Raw genomic sequence first — 19,735 nt, 5'->3', positions numbered from 1 at the left:
CGTTTTTCATGCATGCACATATGTTCGTTGCAATCTGTTTCTATTTTTCTGCTTTGCTAATTCCTGTTCTATTTTTGCAAGAGCAGGAATCTGTACTAACACATGTACATACAACTAAACAGGTGTATATTGATAAATTTTTATATTTCACTCAAAACACTCACCAAGTTACTCTCCTTATCCAACGGCGCCGCTGCAGTTGAGTAGCTTTGCTGAAAATGCTGAAAAGAAATACTCCTAGCATGCATACAATTCTACAGGCCACGCCCACGTTGGCCACCCGCAATCACTCAGCCAAGATCACTCGCTAGTGATCTTTAGTAATGAGTGCTTTGGTAGTATTAATTCTATCAACGTGATGGTGAAACGTGTTTAAAGTATATTCGCACCAGCAAAACAAAGAATGCCTATTATGCTGAAGGCATCATTACAATTTCAGGGTGTGAGCCTAATAACGCGGTATATTGGCCGGAATAAAAATAAAAAAAATGTAATTTTTTTTTTTTTTCCCAAAAAAATCAAAAAAAGCAAAAGAAAATTTTAAAAACTCAAAGTTTAACAATCCTGAGTTACGGCTACCATGCATAGCCAAAAGAAAGGAACACGTAAGAAAAAATATGTATCTGGTAAGGAAAGATCAAAAAAAAGGGAGGGAAACAAAAAAAAAAAAGACAATGGAATGTCAGACCGAAGAAACAAAAAAAAAAAGGGAATGAAAGGAATAAACGAATGAGGAAATTTAAATGGGAGCGAGAGTGCCACCGTTAGGAAGTATGGTGTTAAAGTTTGGGATTCACTTTAACACCATATATGTGTGACCCCTGAAACTAAATGACCCCTGTTTCCTGTTTCCTACTAAAAGTATGCTCCTTCCGACAATATAAAAGAGATATAAATAAACGTAATAATAAAAAAATACAATATACAAAAATAATGTGGTGACCAAATCCAACGCCGGGGCCGTTCCTCTCTCCGCCTGTGCTTGTTGTAGTTTCAAGGGCCAAAATATGGAAATGTTGCTGCCAACTTTATTGTGACGGTTGCTGCCGTTTTTCTTTATTTGTTGTGTTAGCTCCCAAGGATTTTAGTTACCTGTGGTGTCGTTGCCGTTGTTGTTGTATTGCGCGCCAATATATAACGACTTAGTGTAGCGCTTGTGGGTATTGTTGTTGCGACCCAGTGCCGCTGGTGGAAAATGCTCCTCCTCGATATTGCCAAGTTCTTGTGTTTTCACTGTGGTTGTAGTGGTGTGCGCCACCAAATAAAATTATAGTGTAGTGCTTGTGGATGTGTAGTAATAGTGGTTGGGCGATACGTCGCCGATATACGAACGTTGTTGTACTGGTTGTTGGGCGGTGCGCCGCCAATCTCACAAAAATAGTGTTGTTGTAGTCGAGCGGTATGTTACTAAGATATAAATCTATACAAGTTGTGGTTGTTGCGGCCGTGCGTTGCCAACAAAGAAATGCTGTAGTGGATGTTGTTTGCCGGTACCAATGGAGTTGCTGTTGTTGCTGCGTTCTAACCCCTCCAATAAGACATGTTGCTAAAATTGCTTTGCTGTCGGCTAAATAATAAAGTGTTGTGACGATTACTGTTGGCGTTGCGCCGCCAATACCAAAACTCGTGGTTGCTATTGTTGGAGCGGTATGTCGCTAATTCAGCCTTTAGGCCGCAAACCTGTAATTTGCAATGCTCTGCCCAGTGCGTTCTTTCCAAAAGGGAGTGTCCTGTTAATATAAGGAAAGAAAAACATTATTCTTGGGGAATTCCTAATGCAAGAAGCCTGGTGATGCTAAAACTATTTTTTTTTTTGTGTTTTTTTTTTTTTTTTTTTTTTTTTTGTTTGCATGATTAATATACACACCGACATACATGTGTCTGTACGGAGGCGTGCATATATGCATGCAAATTTGCTTTTGGCTTGCTTGGAAAATTGGCTTTGTGGACGCCAGCTTCCCAGTGGGTATGCCAAGTTGGTGGGAGATAAAAAAATTCAAGGGCAGCGAAAACCATTGTACTTACCAGGAACTTCTGCTGCTGTCCTGAGTTGGGGACTGCTTGGTGGTGGGCAGGATATCCCTAGCCTTTACTTCTTTGTGCGTCTTTTTTTTTTTTTCTCACGTTTCGCGAAACCTTCGGCGCGCACAACTTAAAGTTTCACTTTTATTCACGCACTACAACCTTTTTTTTTTTCGCTTTAAGCCGCGCACTTCAAACTTTTTAATATATTTTTTTCGGGGCACAAACTTTTAAATATTTACTCACTCGCACTGGGCACTTGATAACGTAATACTTTGTCCGTTGCCTAACGTTGCGCCCTTTTATAGCTACCGCCGTGGCAGCGGAACGTCACTCAGAAACGGAAAATTCCTACCTATACATGCCAAACTTTCTTCTCGGCTTTCCCGTATTTTTCATCCATACGTATTTTTCACTCATACCTTCACACGCTTACCGCTCCACAAAACGAACACCTACACAGATACATTTGGTTCGCGCCTTGGCCGCTTACACTGATGCATCCACACGTTCATAGCCTTTCACAAATACCCATCCACCTACATAATACCGAACAGAACAAACACATAGTTACATACCATTCGTCAAGGCTGCTAGGTTGTTAGCAACATGGTGAAATTTTTCTTATTGTAACAACATGATGCCAAGCGCAACATCTAATTTCCGTTGCAACATTGTGTTCCCTACAGGCACAATGTTGTCAATGTTAATGTTATCATGTTAATATTATTTTAATGGCAACATTGCGGCTAAGGCACGGACCTGGACACAAAACACATAAACACATAGACGCATATACACTCTGCCACTCATTCAAGCCAGTATGGAGACAGGCTGTCGTTACAGGCTCGCAACCGCCGATGGTGTCTGCACTATGGAGCGTGTGCGTAAAGAATCCAAACGCAGCCTGCTAAGTATTATTTCCTGTGTCCAACGTGTGGCCTCGACCCACGACTCAATGCCGGGCCTATTTTTTTTTCACGCCTTTAAACTTTTGTTCTGTTTAACTACGAACTAAGTCACTGGGCTAATGCTACTACTTAAACGTATATCACAGATACTACTCTACATATCTAATAGTAACTAAGATATCACAGATAAAATAAAAAAAATAAAAAAAAAAATAAATAAAATAAAATATCACAGTTAGCAGAACAACAAAAAAAAATTATAAAATAAAATATCACAGATGGCAAAAAAAATGTATAAAAAAAAAATCACAAATCAAATAGTCAAGTAGGTAAAATAAATAAATAAATAAAATAAAAAAAATAAATAAATGCAAAAATAATCAAATAAAGCAAAATGTAAAAAAAAGAAAATATAAATAAAAATAATTTAATACTATAATCACATACGTCAATAAACTAATAAATACAATACGTCGACAAATAAATAAATAACAAAGAACAAGAGTACTAATACTACAAAAAAAAATATTAAGCTATTTTGCAAAAATGTCTTTAGCGTGGTATACGCCGATCTTTTTCCCATTGCTGTCGCCAAGTTCATACATAGAGTTCCCTATAACGTTTAAAACAATACATCTTACTTGTTTTGGAGCTAATTTAGCGTTGTAATTTTCGGCTTGGGAACTTTGTTTAAAGTTTCGGCGATATACCACTTGTCCAATCTGAAACTTTATATCCTTACTCCTGGCGTCGTAGACCTTTTGACTTCTATCGTGGGCCAGCTTCAGCTCCTTCATAATTCTCTTTCTTATGAGCTGCATCTTATCACCAGCCATATCTATCTCCACGTCACCATCCTTCAACGCCGCCAACTTCCGATATAGCTCATATGATGCAGCATGCTGTATCATAGGCATACCGAAAGTGGCATAGTATGGCGACATGTTGATGGCTGAGTGAGTAACGCTGCGTAGTGCAAATGCGGCATCGCTGACGCATTTGTCTCAGTTCTTTTGGTTGCCCTTTATGAAGGACCTAATTATCTGCAGCACAGATCGGTTGACTCTTTCCGCAGCGTTACCCTGAGGTGAATAAAATGCAGTTCTCACGTGTGTCGTGCCGTATTTCTCCAAAAACTCTTTGAATATTTCCGAGCCGAATTGTTTGCCGTTGTCCGAATGGACATATTCGGGCACACCAAACACGTGGAAGACTTCTTTCTCTAGAAATTTTATAACCTCAGCTGAAGTGGCCCTTCTCATAGGTTTTAAGAACACAAACTTAGTAAAGTGATCTAGACAAACAAAGACATACACGTTACCATCACTAGAACGAGGATAAGGACCCATAAAATCAATGAATAAACGTTGGAAAGGTCGCTCTGTGAGCTTTTGCTTTCCCATCATGGGTTGTTTAAACACGTTTTGAGTTTTGTTTGTTTTGCAAGTTTCGCAATCTTTTATATGGGCGCATACATCTGTGACCATTCCTGGCCAGTAATATTTCTGACGTAGTCGGGACAGTGTTTTGTGGATGCCACCATGACCAGCGGACGGTGAGCTATGAGACGACTCTACCAGCCCCGGTCGCAGTTCCGACGGAACCCAGAGCTTCCAGGTCTGGTCCGCTAGAAGCTCGTCCCCCCTGTCGAATTGCGTCCGTTTATAAACGTAACCGTCCGATATGCATAAGTCTGGCAACTTATCTCTGTTCTCGGTCACCGTCTTTTTTAACTCCGTATACTCCTCCGACTCGAAGCATGGTGACTCGAGACACACGTCTATGGCTCTGTCGTTCGTCAGTATTTCGTCCATGTGCATTCGCGAGAGTGTGTCGGGAACCACGTTTTGCGCACCTTTTCGATGTTGGATATCGAAATCATAACCCTGGAGTTTCAAACTCCACCTTGCCAACCTCCCAGAAAGATCTTTCTGATTCATGAGCCATTTGAGGCTGGCATGATCAGTTATGATGGTGAACGGGGTTCCTTCCACATAAGGTCGGAATCTTTTAACACTCACGATGGCCGCATAGCATTCTAGTTCTGTTATGCTGTAGTTCTTCTGCGCTTTATTTAGTTTTGCCGAAACGTAGGCAATCGGTCTTTCGTTCTGGTCATCGTCCAACTGAAACAAAACCCCTCCCACTCCGTCCGTTGATGCATCACATTGAATATAGAAACGACGCTTAAAGTCAGGATGTGTGAGCACCGGTGCAGTAACCAACCTCTGCTTTAAAATTTCAAATGATTTCATTGCTTCTTCCGTCATTGCAAACCTTTTGATTTTGTCTTTCTTGAGGCAGTCGTGCAGCGGGGCTGCAATAGTCGCATAGTCCTGTATAAAACGTCGGTACCAGCCCGACATACCCAGGAACCGTCGTAGTTGCTTCGGGGTTTTCGGAACTGGAAAGTCCCTCACAGCTACCACTTTGCTGGCGTCCGTTCTGATACAACCATCCCCGACTACGTATCCTAAATAGCGAACTTCTTTAAAACAAAACTTGCTTTTTTCTACGTTAATTGTTAACTTAGCCTCGCGAAGACACCGAGCGACCTTTTCCAATAAACACACATGGGACTCCAAATCTACAGAACAAACTAACAAATCGTCAAGATAAACAAAAACACATTCACGTAAAGCGGCCGGAATGACCTTGTCCATGAGACGACACATTCGTTGTGCTGCATTGCACAACCCGAAAAGCATGACGGTAAATTGGTAAAGGGGTCGGCCAGGGACAGTGAAGGCAGTCTTTTCACGTGATTTCCTCTCGAGGGGAATCTGCCAGAAAGCATCCTTTAAGTCGATTGCGGAAATATACCTTGTGTTTTGTAGGCGGCTCGAAATTCCATCAATATGTGGTAAGGGGTATGCGTCCTTTATAGTTCTTTCATTCACTTTGCGAGCATCTAGGCACAGCCGGTTCTTCGTTCCTTTAATGACCAGTGATACGGGGGAATTCCAACTACTGTTGGACTCCTCGATGACTCCCATGTCCAACATTCGATCTAACTCTGCGTATATGAGTTTTTGTATGGCCGGCGAAATTGGATAATGGCGTTGCTTGACCGGCAGATTCTCGTCCACCACCTCGATGACGTGTTCCCCTTTGTCTGTCCGGCCTAACCCCAGTACCGCGAAGGACGGGAATTGGGTCTTCACGCGCTCCAACATATCATCTTGCTCCGGCGATAAAACGTGCTGCACAGCGTCAAAAGACAAGTCACCCTCGGCAGGCACGAGCTCCGCCACACTGGCACCATTCACACTACCACTCACACCCTTACTCACAACACTCATACCAAAGGCCTGCCAAAAATCTATCCCAAAATATACTTCCTGTTGCAGATCAGGAACTATCAAAAATTCTAATTCCCTGGTCGTATTATCCCACACGACTGGTAACTTTATGACCCCTACCACGGCGGTTTCCTCCCCGTTCGCGGTCCGGATATGTTGGCCCCTGATTGGCACAATCAAGGCCTCTTTACTGCACAGGAGTGCCGCTGAGCCTTTCCCTAAACAGCTGACACTCGCCCCTGAGTCCAAGAGAGCTAAAACTTACCTACCTCCTATCGCGGTTTTGGCGAAAAACCTGTTATCGCCTTTTACAGTCACAATTGTTGAAATTATTTTATTTCTTAAACGTTTGAAATATTTCCCCTTCTCCCTCATCTTTTCTATCTTTTTAAAATTTCTGTTTCTCCTATTGTTTAGTATTGCTTCACAAAAAATCCTACGTCTTGCCTCCTCGTAATCTAACTTCCTCTGGTGCAAACTTTTGACCTCCCGTTTTTCTGTTATCCTTTCCTCTACCTTAACTTTATTCTCTTTCATTTCCTTCTTCAAAATCTTTACTGCTGGGTTGCCGGGTTGTCTGTCCTCTGGCTGGAGTCCCCGGTCAACTCCGGCAGTCTCGGGTTTCCCTGCTGAGGCTTAAATACACAAAAGGACGAATCACTACCACAAGCAAAACAGACCATATTGTGAAACGAGGACGTACACTTATTCGGCTTTTGGGCTTCCGCCGGGTTTTTCACAAAGTGATCCACCGGCATACCGCACGAAAAACACAGCATCAAGTGGAAGGGAGAAGCACAAAAGGAATTCACAGTCGACTTAGACGCAGGACTAACAGAAGGACGAACACTATTGGGGTTGGCTGGGGTTTGGTGTAGGGGTTGTGGTTGTGGTTGGTATTGGGGTGGGCGCTGAGGCTTCCTATCAAAAGCTTCTAACTTTCTCTCTCCCAGTATATCGGGCTGTTCGTACCCTATCTCATTAACTGGTTTGGACCGGTTCTTATTTTCCTTGATGAGTTTTTCCGCTCTCTTACACTCAGCTTTGAGCTCCGCCAACGAGTCCATTTTAATGGCGAAGGTCAAGTTGGCTAGGTACGGTTTAAGATTTCCCCTAATTATGCCAACCAATTCCCTCTCAGGGATCCTCTTCCGCAAACGGAACGTCAGGTTGTGGACTTCGCTATAGAAGTCGTCGAAAGCTTCTGCGGGCTGCTGTTTCCGTTCCATTATTTCTCGGATTATTTCATAGTCGGACTCGGCGGACTTGAAGTGACTTAGCAGTTCTGCTTTCAGACCAAAATACCCAAAATCGGGATCATCGGAATGGTCTTCGAGCACCTGCCAATACCACTTCAAGGCACCGCCGGAAACCAGACAATGAAAGTCCGTGAATAACTGGTAGTAGGAGATGTTGTGTTGTTCCCGCATTCTCTCCACCCGGAATACGAAGCTTTCGACGCTCATTCCCTTGTTTGTCCCATCGAATTTGATGTGCCACTTGTCCAAATCTAATTTTTTCCACCTTGGAGGGTTACCACCGTCCCGCTCGGCAGTCCGATTGGTATTCGGCGTACCGTCACGAGCAGTAGTTTCCCCCCTCTGGTTTTGAGGTTGTGGCGTTGATGCCACGGCGGACCGATGTCCCGAAGGTTGCGCGGAAGCCTCCATATCCGCTACGCGACCACCAAGGATATCAACATTGGTCTTAATGCTCCTGACCTCCCCTGCCATTTGCACAACCAAGTCTTGTTGTTGCGCCATCATAGCCATCATTCGGCTCAGCTGTTCGACATTGGTGTCTTGGCGGGTGGCTTCAGGAAGAGGGGCATTAAGACCTCTGGGATCCCCTACCGGTGCGCCCACCACTGGAACATCGCCCCCTCGGGCACCCTCATCTCCGCTATCCGACATTTGGCACACCAAATCGATCTTCTGGGAAAAGTTCAATGAATTTTCAGCCTCACTGACTGACACCCCGTTCGCGACAGAGATCCTAATCGGGCGTTCAAGGCCAAAAGATGCGAAGATCCGCGACGCGCACCTATTAAAATAGTCTGTGGGCACAAAGTCGACGGCCCTCGGAATACCAGTGTCGATCTGGTTGAAAACTGAACCCACGATTTGATTTTCAAGCGCTCGAGTGTGACTTCTCGTAACGCGCCTATCGGAATTTAAAATCCCCAATCCCCCAATTACGCGGTTCTCTGTCTCTTTATCAGACATTCACTGTCTGAACAATAGATTTATGTCAAAAATTTGAAAAAAATATAAATTAAAAGAATCTATTTAGCCAGACACCCTAATATATCCAAGGACACGATATCCAAACCGCAACCCAAATGGAAAAAAAAGAAGAGAAAAAAAATTATGCGAAAAAGAAAAAAATTGAGATGCAAAGAAAATATTCCGATAAAAACAATCTCTTTGTACTTGCAGATCCAACAAATAGTAAAAAAGTAAATACTATAAGATAACAGGTCCAAATTCACCCAAAACCCAATAAAAAATATATATAAATAATGGATATTAACTAATAGATATAAAAATTACAATGTAGGTATATAAAAATTCAATCAATTAATAGGTAATATGTTTGTGTGTATGTATATATGTGTATGGTAATTCAAGTAATGGTGTGGATATGACAAAACAAACTGAAATTGTATATCTTAAACGCCTAGAAAGGAATTAATAAAGTTCACCCAAAACCCAAGCTCAAAAATAAAAATAGAAAAATAAAAACTTAGTTCTAATTATTACAAAAAAATTCCAAGATACTCTGTAATTTATGGAATATGCTAAACACCTACAAAATGTATACGACTTTCAATATACATATGTATGTGTAAAAAAAAAATTTTTTTTTTTTTTTTTTTTCAAGTCCCTAATACTAAAAATGGAAAGCAATATGAAACAACCCTAAGAACGATATAATAGCAAAAACCAAAAATTTTATAACGCAGTTTGAACAAATTTGTTTGGAAATAATTCCAATAAGAAAATATAAAAAGACTAAATTGGAAATTAGCCAGTAAAAAAAAAAAAAAAAAAAAAAAAAAAAGTCACTACTGAAATTGAGTGTGTATTGGTGTGTGCGGTGCTGCCTTGGCGAAGGTTCGGTGAAGGCAGTGTGTTCGTTCGTATCTATATCCTGTGTAGTCAGTTTTCGTGCTGTCCGTAGAAGTGTGGCACTTCACGTTCAAGAACTTGTTCCTAAGCGTGGATGCCACACCTCCTACTCCTAAATATCGTGGCGACGACTGTAAACCTCACTTACCGGCAGTGCTGGACTCCCCGTAAGGTAGCTTGAACAGCTCGCCACGATCTCCTACCTAAGTCCGTCGCTAGCTAAGTGCCATACCAGTTACCACTTTGTCGAGCTGTTAAAGTTCAACAAAGGAACCCTGACATGGGCACTCAGCTAATCCCTATCCTCTGGTCATGATGACACTTGTCGATCAGGTGAACCCATCCGGCGTTGGCATCATGACTGTCCCTGTCCTGTCAAAAGACGGAAATAAGGATTGGGTTTGGAAGGGTAAACGAAAAAAAATGGAAAATCTAAGAAAGGAAAGGTTGGGAAAAAATTAAGAATTTCAAAAATGACAAATAGGAAATAATTAATTAAAGTAAAAATGGGAAATTTAAAAGAAGAGATCATTAATTAACGTGTAAATCAAAAATTGGTCGAGCTATTAACGTTCGTAATACCAACGCTAAAAACTGATAGAAAATTTTGGAAACTAAAAAAAAATGTAAGCGGAACTTGAAGGATTAATCGGGATCGAGAAAAAAAAACTGCAAAACAAAATACAAATTTAAAATTGATAAAAAGGGAAATGGAAGAGTGAAAAAGGTGATCGGGCTATTGACGTTGGGCGCCATTGTTACGTGACTGACTTGTTGGGGTGGTGAGGAGCGGCGGCAAGCAGGTATGCTTGCGGGCCCAGGCTAGCTCGTCGTCTTGGGCGGGGTATTGCACCACCGACCTCACCCGCAGCCACATGAACAAAAAGAGGGTTCATACCTGCATGTGTAAGGAAAGGAGAGAAAAAGCTGAAAAAGATAGAAATAAACGTGAGGGGCAAAGTTAGAAGGGGAAAGCCTAAGGGACAGAAAAAGCTGGAGGCCTGTCCTGTCAGGTGGAGTCTACCCTCCCTCTGCAGTGCAACTTGTACTGCACCGTGGGCACTGTGCTGACTCCTATCTACTTACAGTGCCCCCAAACCTGACCTGAGTCTGTCCATCCGTCAATAAGTCATTTCCCTATTACTCACCTTCACCTTACCTTACCGCGCGCAAGCGCAGCACCAACACCAAAATTCGACTTAGCCCTGCATTATGAATGTCTTAAAATTTCATCCAAACATAATTCTTATAATTTATTTACAAAATTTTTTTTGGTTTACAAATTACCGACTAACACCCTACTACCAGTTCAATAATTTCAATAAAACTTTAAACTCAAAGTTTACTACAAAATAATTTTCCAAGGGCTTCAAAAGTTTACTCAAAGTAACAATAAAAAAATTGCTCAAACTTAATGCTAACTTTTATTACTGGCGAACATTAAAAATTCATAAGAGTGCAAGAACCAGTGGATACATTCCAAATTCAATTCTATAAAAAAATACCTACGGCTAATAGACAAAGTGTCTGGTCTCAAAGAAAAAAATTAAACTTTTAGGTGCAAGAACCAGTGGATACATTCCAAATTCAATTCTATAAAAAAATACCTACGGCTAATAGACAAAGTGTCTGGTCTCAAAGAAAAAAATTTAACTTTTAGGGCCACCCTAATGCGGTACAAATTCAAATAAAATAAAATAAGAGGGCGAATAAAAAAAATTCAAGTACCCTAATCCCTGACCTACCGCAACCGCTCAAATAAACATAAGATCAATTATGTACACAGCAAAAGTAGGTCAACAAGGAAAAGAATTTATGTGTATATGGAAGTAAATGGTATGTATGTAAGTGCAAATATACGTTTGTGACGTTTTTCATGCATGCACATATGTTCGTTGCAATCTGTTTCTATTTTTCTGCTTTGCTAATTCCTGTTCTATTTTTGCAAGAGCAGGAATCTGTGCTAACACATGTACATACAACTAAACAGGTGTATATTGATAAATTTTTATATTTCACTCAAAACACTCACCAAGTTACTCTCCTTATCCAACGGCGCCGCTGAAGTTGAGTAGCTTTGCTGAAAATGCTGAAAAGAAATACTCCTAGCATGCATACAATTCTACAGGCCACGCCCACGTTGGCCACCCGCAATCACTCAGCCAAGATCACTCACTAGTGATCTTTAGTAATGAGTGCTTTGGTAGTATTAATTCTATCAACGTGATGGTGAAACGTGTTTAAAGTATATTCGCACCAGCAAAACAAAGAATGCCTATTATGCTGAAGGCATCATTACAATTTCAGGGTGTGAGCCTAATAACGCGGTATATTGGCCGGAATAAAAATAAAAAAAATGTAATTTTTTTTTTTTCCCAAAAAAATCAAAAAAAGCAAAAGAAAATTTTAAAAACTCAAAGTTTAACAATCCTGAGTTACGGCTACCATGCATAGCCAAAAGAAAGGAACACGTAAGAAAAAATATGTATCTGGTAAGGAAAGATAAAAAAAAAGGGAGGGAAACAAAAAAAAAAGACAATGGAATGTCAGACCGAAGAAACAAAAAAAAAAAGGGAATGAAAGGAATAAACGAATGAGGAAATTTAAATGGGAGCGAGAGTGCCACCGTTAGGAAGTATGGTGTTAAAGTTTGGGATTCACTTTAACACCATATATGTGTGACCCCTGAAACTAAATGACCCCTGTTTCCTGTTTCCTACTAAAAGTATGCTCCTTCCGACAATATAAAAGAGATATAAATAAACGTAATAATAAAAAAATACAATATATAAAAATAATGTGGTGACCAAATCCAACGCCGGGGCCGTTCCTCTCTCCGCCTGTGCTTGTTGTAGTTTCAAGGGCCAAAATATGGAAATGTTGCTGCCAACTTTATTGTGACGGTTGCTGCCGTTTTTCTTTATTTGTTGTGTTAGCTCCCAAGGATTTTAGTTACCTGTGGTGTCGTTGCCGTTGTTGTTGTATTGCGCGCCAATACATAACGACTTAGTGTAGCGCTTGTGTGTATTGTTGTTGCGACCCAGTACCGCTGGTGGAAAATGCTCCTCCTCGATATTGCCAAGTTCTTGTGTTTTCACTGTGGTTGTAGTGGTGTGCGCCACCAAATAAAATTATAGTGTAGTGCTTGTGGATGTGTAGTAATAATGGTTGGGCGATACGTCGCCGATATACGAACGTTGTTGTACTGGTTGTTGGGCGGTGCGCCGCCAATCTCACAAAAATAGTGTTGTTGTAGTCGAGCGGTATGTTACTAAGATATAAATCTATACAAGTTGTGGTTGTTGCGGCCGTGCGTTGCCAACAAAGAAATGCTGTAGTGGATGTTGTTTGCCGGTACCAATGGAGTTGCTGTTGTTGCTGCGTTCTAACCCCTCCAATAAGACATGTTGCTAAAATTGCTTTGCTGTCGGCTAAATAATAAAGTGTTGTGACGATTACTGTTGGCGTTGCGCCGCCAATACCAAAACTCGTGGTTGCTATTGTTGGAGCGGTATGTCGCTAATTCAGCCTTTAGGCCGCAAACCGTAATTTGCAATGCTCTGCCCAGTGCGTTCTTTCCAAAAGGGAGTGTCCTGTTAATATAAGGAAAGAAAAACATTATTCTTGGGGAATTCCTAATGCAAGAAGCCTGGTGAAGCTAAAACTATTTTTTTTTTGTGTTTTTTTTTTTTTTTTTTTTTTTTTTTGTTTGCATGATTAATATACACACCGACATACATGTGTCTGTACGGAGGCGTGCATATATGCATGCAAATTTGCTTTTGGCTTGCTTGGAAAATTGGCTTTGTGGACGCCAGCTTCCCAGTGGGCATGCCAAGTTGGTGGGAGATAAAAAAATTCAAGGGCAGCGAAAACCATTGTACTTACCAGGAACTTCTGCTGCTGTCCTGAGTTGGGGACTGCTTGGTGGTGGGCAGGATATCCCTAGCCTTTACTTCTTTGTGCGTCTTTTTTTTTTTTTCTCACGTTTCGCGAAACCTTCGGCGCGCACAACTTAAAGTTTCGCTTTTATTCACGCACTACAACCTTTTTTTTTTTTCGCTTTAAGCCGCGCACTTCAAACTTTTTAAAATATTTTTTTCGGGGCACAAACTTTTAAATATTTACTCACTCGCACTGGGCACTTGATAACGTAATACTTTGTCCGTTGCCTAACGTTGCGCCCTTTTATAGCTACCGCCGTGGCAGGGGAACGTCACTCAGAAACGGAAAATTCCTACCTATACATGCCAAACTTTCTTCTCGGCTTTCCCGTATTTTTCATCCATACGTATTTTTCACTCATACCTTCACACGCTTACCGCTCCACAAAACGAACACCTACACAGATACATTTGGTTCGCGCCTTGGCCGCTTACACTGATGCATCCACACGTTCATAGCCTTTCACAAATACCCATCCACCTACATAATACCGAACAGAACAAACACATAGTTACATACCATTCGTCAAGGCTGCTAGGTTGTTAGCAACATGGTGAAATTTTTCTTATTGTAACAACATGATGCCAAGCGCAACATCTAATTTCCGTTGCAACATTGTGTTCCCTACAGGCACAATGTTGTCAATGTTAATGTTATCATGTTAATATTATTTTAATGGCAACATTGCGGCTAAGGCACGGACCTGGACACAAAACACATAAACACATAGACGCATATACACTCTGCCACTCATTCAAGCCAGTATGGAGACAGGCTGTCGTTACATATATTACCCACTATATTTATTATTAGGCTAACTTTGTTGGATTATATATCCATTAATCGGATGCTTAGATCCCATAACCCTAATTTTTTTTATGTTGCTTAAAGTTATGAAATCAATTTTATTTTAGTAAATATGTTTACGTGAATATCTTTAATGTTTTTGTTTGTTTTTCTTTTCTTTGTAATTTATTCTGCTTTGTTATATCTTAGTATTGTATTTTTCACAGACGATATTTTATGGTAGATATGGTCATATATATTCATGAAATGGAGTGGGAATCCCAACATTAAATATCCGAACATTATAATCTTCATATTTCCACAATGATCACATCAAACCCCGGAAAAAGTCTAAGTGCACTTATTGCGTTTTTATATGGAACTGTTTGTTCACTTCACTTAATTTTTTCGCAATTTAAGTGCTTTATTCTTTTCTTTAATTAAACATTTTTTAGTAAACTCTGCTTTCTTTCTCATTACATAATTTTTTTATATTTTTATTTTATTTTTTTTTGAAGGTATCCTCTATTCTACTCGAAATTTTTGTTTTGTGTCACACTTATATATTATATATGTATTTATACAAAATTAAACGGGTGGCGTGAAATAGGCTAAATTCCTTTAGCAAATTTCTTCATTTTTAACTAAAAGTTCGTGTTTTTTGAATTATGACACTATTGAAGTAAATGGGCGATATATGTATATGGGTTATATAGGCCTACTGAGGAACCGAGCTCCCAAAACTAACTTCGGTAGCGCGCCAACGGGGAACTTCCGGGTGGTGTGGAAAACCCTATTTTTCAATTCAATTTCAAGTAATTTCACCATAATTCTATGTCAACTTCATTTGATTTTACATAATTTTTATATTTTTGTTTAAGGAGCTCCATACCAAAACGTTATAATTACACGTGAAAAGTTTGTAGAAAGTTAAAAAAATACATTCAAAAAGTACAGGGTCTTAGATCAAATTCAAAATTTTAAAGAAAAAGTTAAGTAAGTTAGACCAGTTTGCTATATTTCCAACACTTGATGCATAGACTGAGTTGAAAAAAATACACGTTGGTCGAATTTCGACCACAGGCGATACTAGTATATATAATACCACGAACAGTATTCCTGCCAAGATTTCAAGGGTTTTTTATTTCGCCCTGCAGAACTTTTTCATTTCATTCTACTTAATATGGTAGGTGTCACACTCATTTTACAAAGTTTTTTTCTAAAGTTATATTTTGTGTCAATAAACCAATCCAAATACCATGTTTCATCCCTTTTTTTGGATTTGGTATAGAATTATGGTATTTTTTTTTTTTTTTTTTTTGTGGTAATTTTCGATATCGAAAAAGTGGGCGTGGTCATAGTCCGATTTCGGCCATTTTTTATACCAATACAAAGTGAGTTCAGAAAAGTACGTGAACTGAGTTTAGTAAAGATATATCTATTTTTGCTCAAGTTATCGTGTTAACGGCCGAGCGGAAGGACAGATGGTCGACTGTGTATAAAAACTGGGCGTGGCTTTAACCGATTTCGCCCTTTTTCACAGAAATAAGTTATTGTCCCAGAATCTAAGCTCCTACCAAATTTCACAAGGATCGGCAAGTTTTTGTTCGACTTATGGCATTTAAAGTATCCTAGATAAATTAAATGAAAAAGGGCGGAGCCAAGCCCATTTTGAAATTTTCTTTTATTTTTGCATTTTGTTACACCATATCATTACTGGATTTGAATGTTGATATAATTTACTTATATACTGTAAAGATATTAAATTTTTTGTTAAAATTTGAGTTAAACAAAATTTTTTTTTAAAAGTGTGCGTGGTCGTTCTCCGATTTTGCTAATTTTTATTAAGCATACATATAGTAATAGGAGTAACGTTCCTGCCAAATTTCATCATAATATCTTCAACGACTGCCAAATTACAGGTTGCAAAACTTTTAAATTACCTTCTTTTAAAAGTGGGCGGTGCCACGCCCATTGTCCAAAATTTTACTAATTTTCTATTCTGCGTCATCAGTTCAACTCACCTACCAAGTTTCATCGCTTTATCCGTCTTTGGTAATGAATTATCGCACTTTTTCCGTTTTTCGAAAAAGTGGGCGTGGTTATAGTCCGATATTGTTCATTTTAAATAGCGATCTTAGATGAGTTCTCAGGAACCTACACACCAAATTTCATCAAGGTACCTCAAAATTTACTCAAGTTATCGTGTTAACGGACAGACGGACGGACGGACGGACGGAAATGACTCAATCAAATTTTTTTTCGATCCTGATGATTTTGATATATGGAAGTCTAAATCTATCTCGATTCCTTTATACCTGTACAACCAACCGTTGTCAAATCAAAGTTAATATACTCTGTGAGCTCTGCTCAACTTAGTATAAAACAAGTAAGAACGGGACTGTCTTCGGCTGTGCCGAAGACTTCATACCTTTCATGAATGGGGCTGAACAATATTCTTATCCCGTTCGTAATCTCCGAATAATCGGATATATAAGATAAGAAATATATAGTGAACAGACCTACATACCTAACCGATTTTTAAGATAAATATAAAATAAACAAGTAAGGAAGGCTAAGTTCGGGTGTAACCGAACATTACATACCCAGTTGTGAGCTATGGAGACAAAATAAGGAAAATCACCATGTAGGAAAATGAACCTAGGGTAACCCTGGAATGTGGTTGTATGACATGTGTATCAAATGGAAGGTATTAAATAGTATTTTAAGAGAGAGTAGGCCATAGTTCTATGGATGGACGCCATTTAGGGATATCCTCATAAAGGTGGACCAGGGCTGACTCTAGATTTTGTTTGTACGATAGGGTATCAAATGAAAGGTGTTACTGAGCATTTTAAGAGGGAGTGGGCCTTAGGTCTATCGGTGGACGCCTTTTCGAGATATCGCCATTAAGGTGGACCAGGGGTGACTCTAGAATGTGTTTTACGATATGGGTATCAAATGAAAGGTGGTAATGAGTATTTTAAAAGGGAATGGGCTTTAGTTCTATAGGTGAACGCCTTTTCGAGAAATCGCCATAAAGGTGGACCAGGGGTGACTCTAGAATATGTTTGTACGATATGGGTATCAAATGAAAGCTGTTAATGAGTATTTTGAAAAGGAGTGATCCTTTACGAAAGGTGTTACTGAGCATTTTAAGAGGGAGTGGGCATTAGGTCTATAGGTGGACGCCTTTTCGAGATATCGCCATTAGGGTGGGCCAGGGGTGACTCTAGAATGTGTTTGTACGATATGGGTATCAAATGAAAGGTGGTAATGAGTATTTTAAAAGGGAGTAATCCTTAGTTCTATAGGTGGACGCCTTTTCGAGATATCGCCATAAAGGTAGACCAAGGGTGACTCTAGAATGTTTGTACGATATGGGTATCAAACGAAAGGTTTTACTGAGCATTTTAAGAGGGAGTGGGCATTAGGTCTATAGGTGGACGCCTTTTCGGGATATCGCCATTAGGGTGGGCCAGGGGTGACTCTAGAATGTTTGTACGATATGGGTATCAAACGAAAGGTGTTACTGAGCATTTTAAGAGGGAGTGGGCATTAGGTCTATAGGTGGACGCCTTTTCGGGATATCGCCATTAGGGTGGGCCAGGGTGACTCTAGAATGTGTTTGTACGATATGGGTATCAAATGAAAGGTGGAAATGAGTATTTTAAAAGGGAGTAATCCTTAGTTCTATAGGTGGACGCCTTTTCGAGATATCGCCATAAAGGTGGACCAAGGGTGACTCTAGAATGTTTGTACGATATGGGTATCAAACGAAAGGTGTTACTGAGCATTTTAAGAGGGAGTGGGCATTAGGTCTATAGGTGGACGCCTTTTCGAGATATCGCCATTAGGGTGGGCCAGGGGTGACTCTAGAATGTTTGTACGATATGGGTATCAAACGAAAGGTGTTACTGAGCATTTTAAGAGGGAGTGGGCATTAGGTCTATAGGTGGACGCCTTTTCGAGATATCGCCATTAGGGTGGGACAGGGGTGACTCTAGAATGTTTGTACGATATGGGTATCAAACGAAAGGTGTTACTGAGCATTTTAAGAGGGAGTGGACATTAGGTCTATAGGTAGACGCCTTTTCGAGATATCGCCATTAGGGTGGGCCAGGGGTGACTTTAGAATGTTTGTACGATATGGGTATCAAACGAAAGGTGTTACTGAGCATTTTAAGAGGGAGTGGGCATTAGGTCTATAGGTGGACGCCTTTTCGAGATATCGCCATTAGGGTGGGCCAGGGGTGACTCTAGAATGTGTTTGTACGATATGGATATCAAATTAAAAGTATTAATGAGGGTTTTAAAAGCGAGTGGCCCTTAGATGTATATGTGAAGGCGTTCTCGCGATATCGACCAAAATGTGGACCAGGTGATCCAGAAAATCATCTGTCGGGTACTGCTAATTTATTTATATATGCAATACCACTAACAGTATTCCTGCCAAGATTCCAAGGGCTGTTGATTTCGGCTTGTAGGACTTTTTCATTTTCTTCTACTTAATATGGTAGGTGTCACACCCATTTTACAAAGTTTTTTCCAAAGTTATATTTTGCGTCAATAAACCAATCCCGTTACCATGTTTCATCCCTTTTTTCGTATTTGGTATAGAATTATGGCATTTTTTTCATTTTTCGTAATTTTCGATATCGATAAAGTGGGCGTGGTTATGGTCGTATTTCGGCCATTTTTTATACCAAGATAAAGTGAGTTCAGATAAGTACGTGGGCTAAGTTTAGTAAAGATATATCGGTTTTTGCTCAAGTTATTGTGTTAAAGGCCGAGCGGAAGGACAGACGGTGGACTGTGTATAAAAACTGGGCGTGGCTTCCACCGATTTCCCCCTTTTTCACAGATAACAGTTACCGTAATATAATCTATGCCCCTACCAAATTTGAGAAGGATTGGTATATTTTTGTTCGACTTATGGCATTAAAAGTATTCTAGACAAACTAAATGAAAATGGGCGGAGCCACACCCATTTTGAAATTTTCTTTTATTTTTGTATTTGGTTGCATCATATCATTACTGGAGTTGAATTTTGACTTAATTTACTTATATACAGTAAAGATATTAAATTTTTTGTTAAAATTTGAATTTAAAAAAAAATTTTTTTAAAAAGTGGGCGTGTTCTTCATCCAATTTTGCTAATTTTTATTTAGCACATATATAGTAATAGTAGTAATGTTCCTGCCAAATTTCGTCATGATATCTTCAACGACTGCCAAATTATAGCTTGCAAAACTTTTAAATTACCTTCTTGTAAAAGTAGGCGGTGGCAGGCCCATTGTCCAAAATCTTACTAATTTTCTATTCTACGTCATAAGTTCAACCCACCTACCAAGTTTCATCGCTTTAACCGCCTTTGGCAATGAATTATCGCATTTTTTCGGTTTTTCGAAATATTCGATATCGAAAGAGTGGGCGTGGTTATAGTCCGATATCGTTCATTTTAAATAGCGACCTGAGATGAGTGCCCAGGAATCTACATACCAAATTTCATCAAGATACCTCAAAATTTACTCAAGTTATTGTGTTAACGGACAGATGGACGGACGGACGGACGGACATGGCTCAATCAAATTTTTTTTCGATACTGATGATTTTGATATATGGAAGTCTATATCTA

General features: G+C 39.8%; 1 protein-coding gene and 1 long non-coding RNA gene across 3 annotated transcripts in view; one reads left to right on the top strand and one right to left on the bottom strand.

Moving 5' to 3' along the window:
• The window catches only part of LOC137239816 (uncharacterized), a 201,804-nt gene that overhangs the window by 37,699 nt on the left and 144,370 nt on the right, over window positions 1-19,735 (bottom strand). The gene's annotated exons all lie outside the window — the stretch shown is intronic.
• Window positions 11,633-19,735, top strand: part of TbCMF46 — a 218,625-nt gene continuing 210,522 nt past the window's right edge. Inside the window, exon 1 of one of the 2 annotated variants that reach the window (XM_067765507.1) lies at window positions 11,633-11,837. The gene's annotated coding sequence lies outside the window, so the exon portion shown is untranslated. Of the gene's footprint in view, window positions 11,859-19,735 lie in introns of both variants that reach the window. The other variant, XM_067765509.1, reaches the window with a different exon arrangement.

The sequence above is a fragment of the Eurosta solidaginis genome, chromosome 2 (assembly GCF_040869045.1).
Source record: "Eurosta solidaginis isolate ZX-2024a chromosome 2, ASM4086904v1, whole genome shotgun sequence".
Classification (NCBI taxonomy): Eukaryota; Metazoa; Arthropoda; class Insecta; order Diptera; family Tephritidae; genus Eurosta; species Eurosta solidaginis.
The sequence above is the reverse complement of the archived record's forward strand: the minus strand, read 5'-3'. Positions and strand labels throughout refer to the sequence as shown.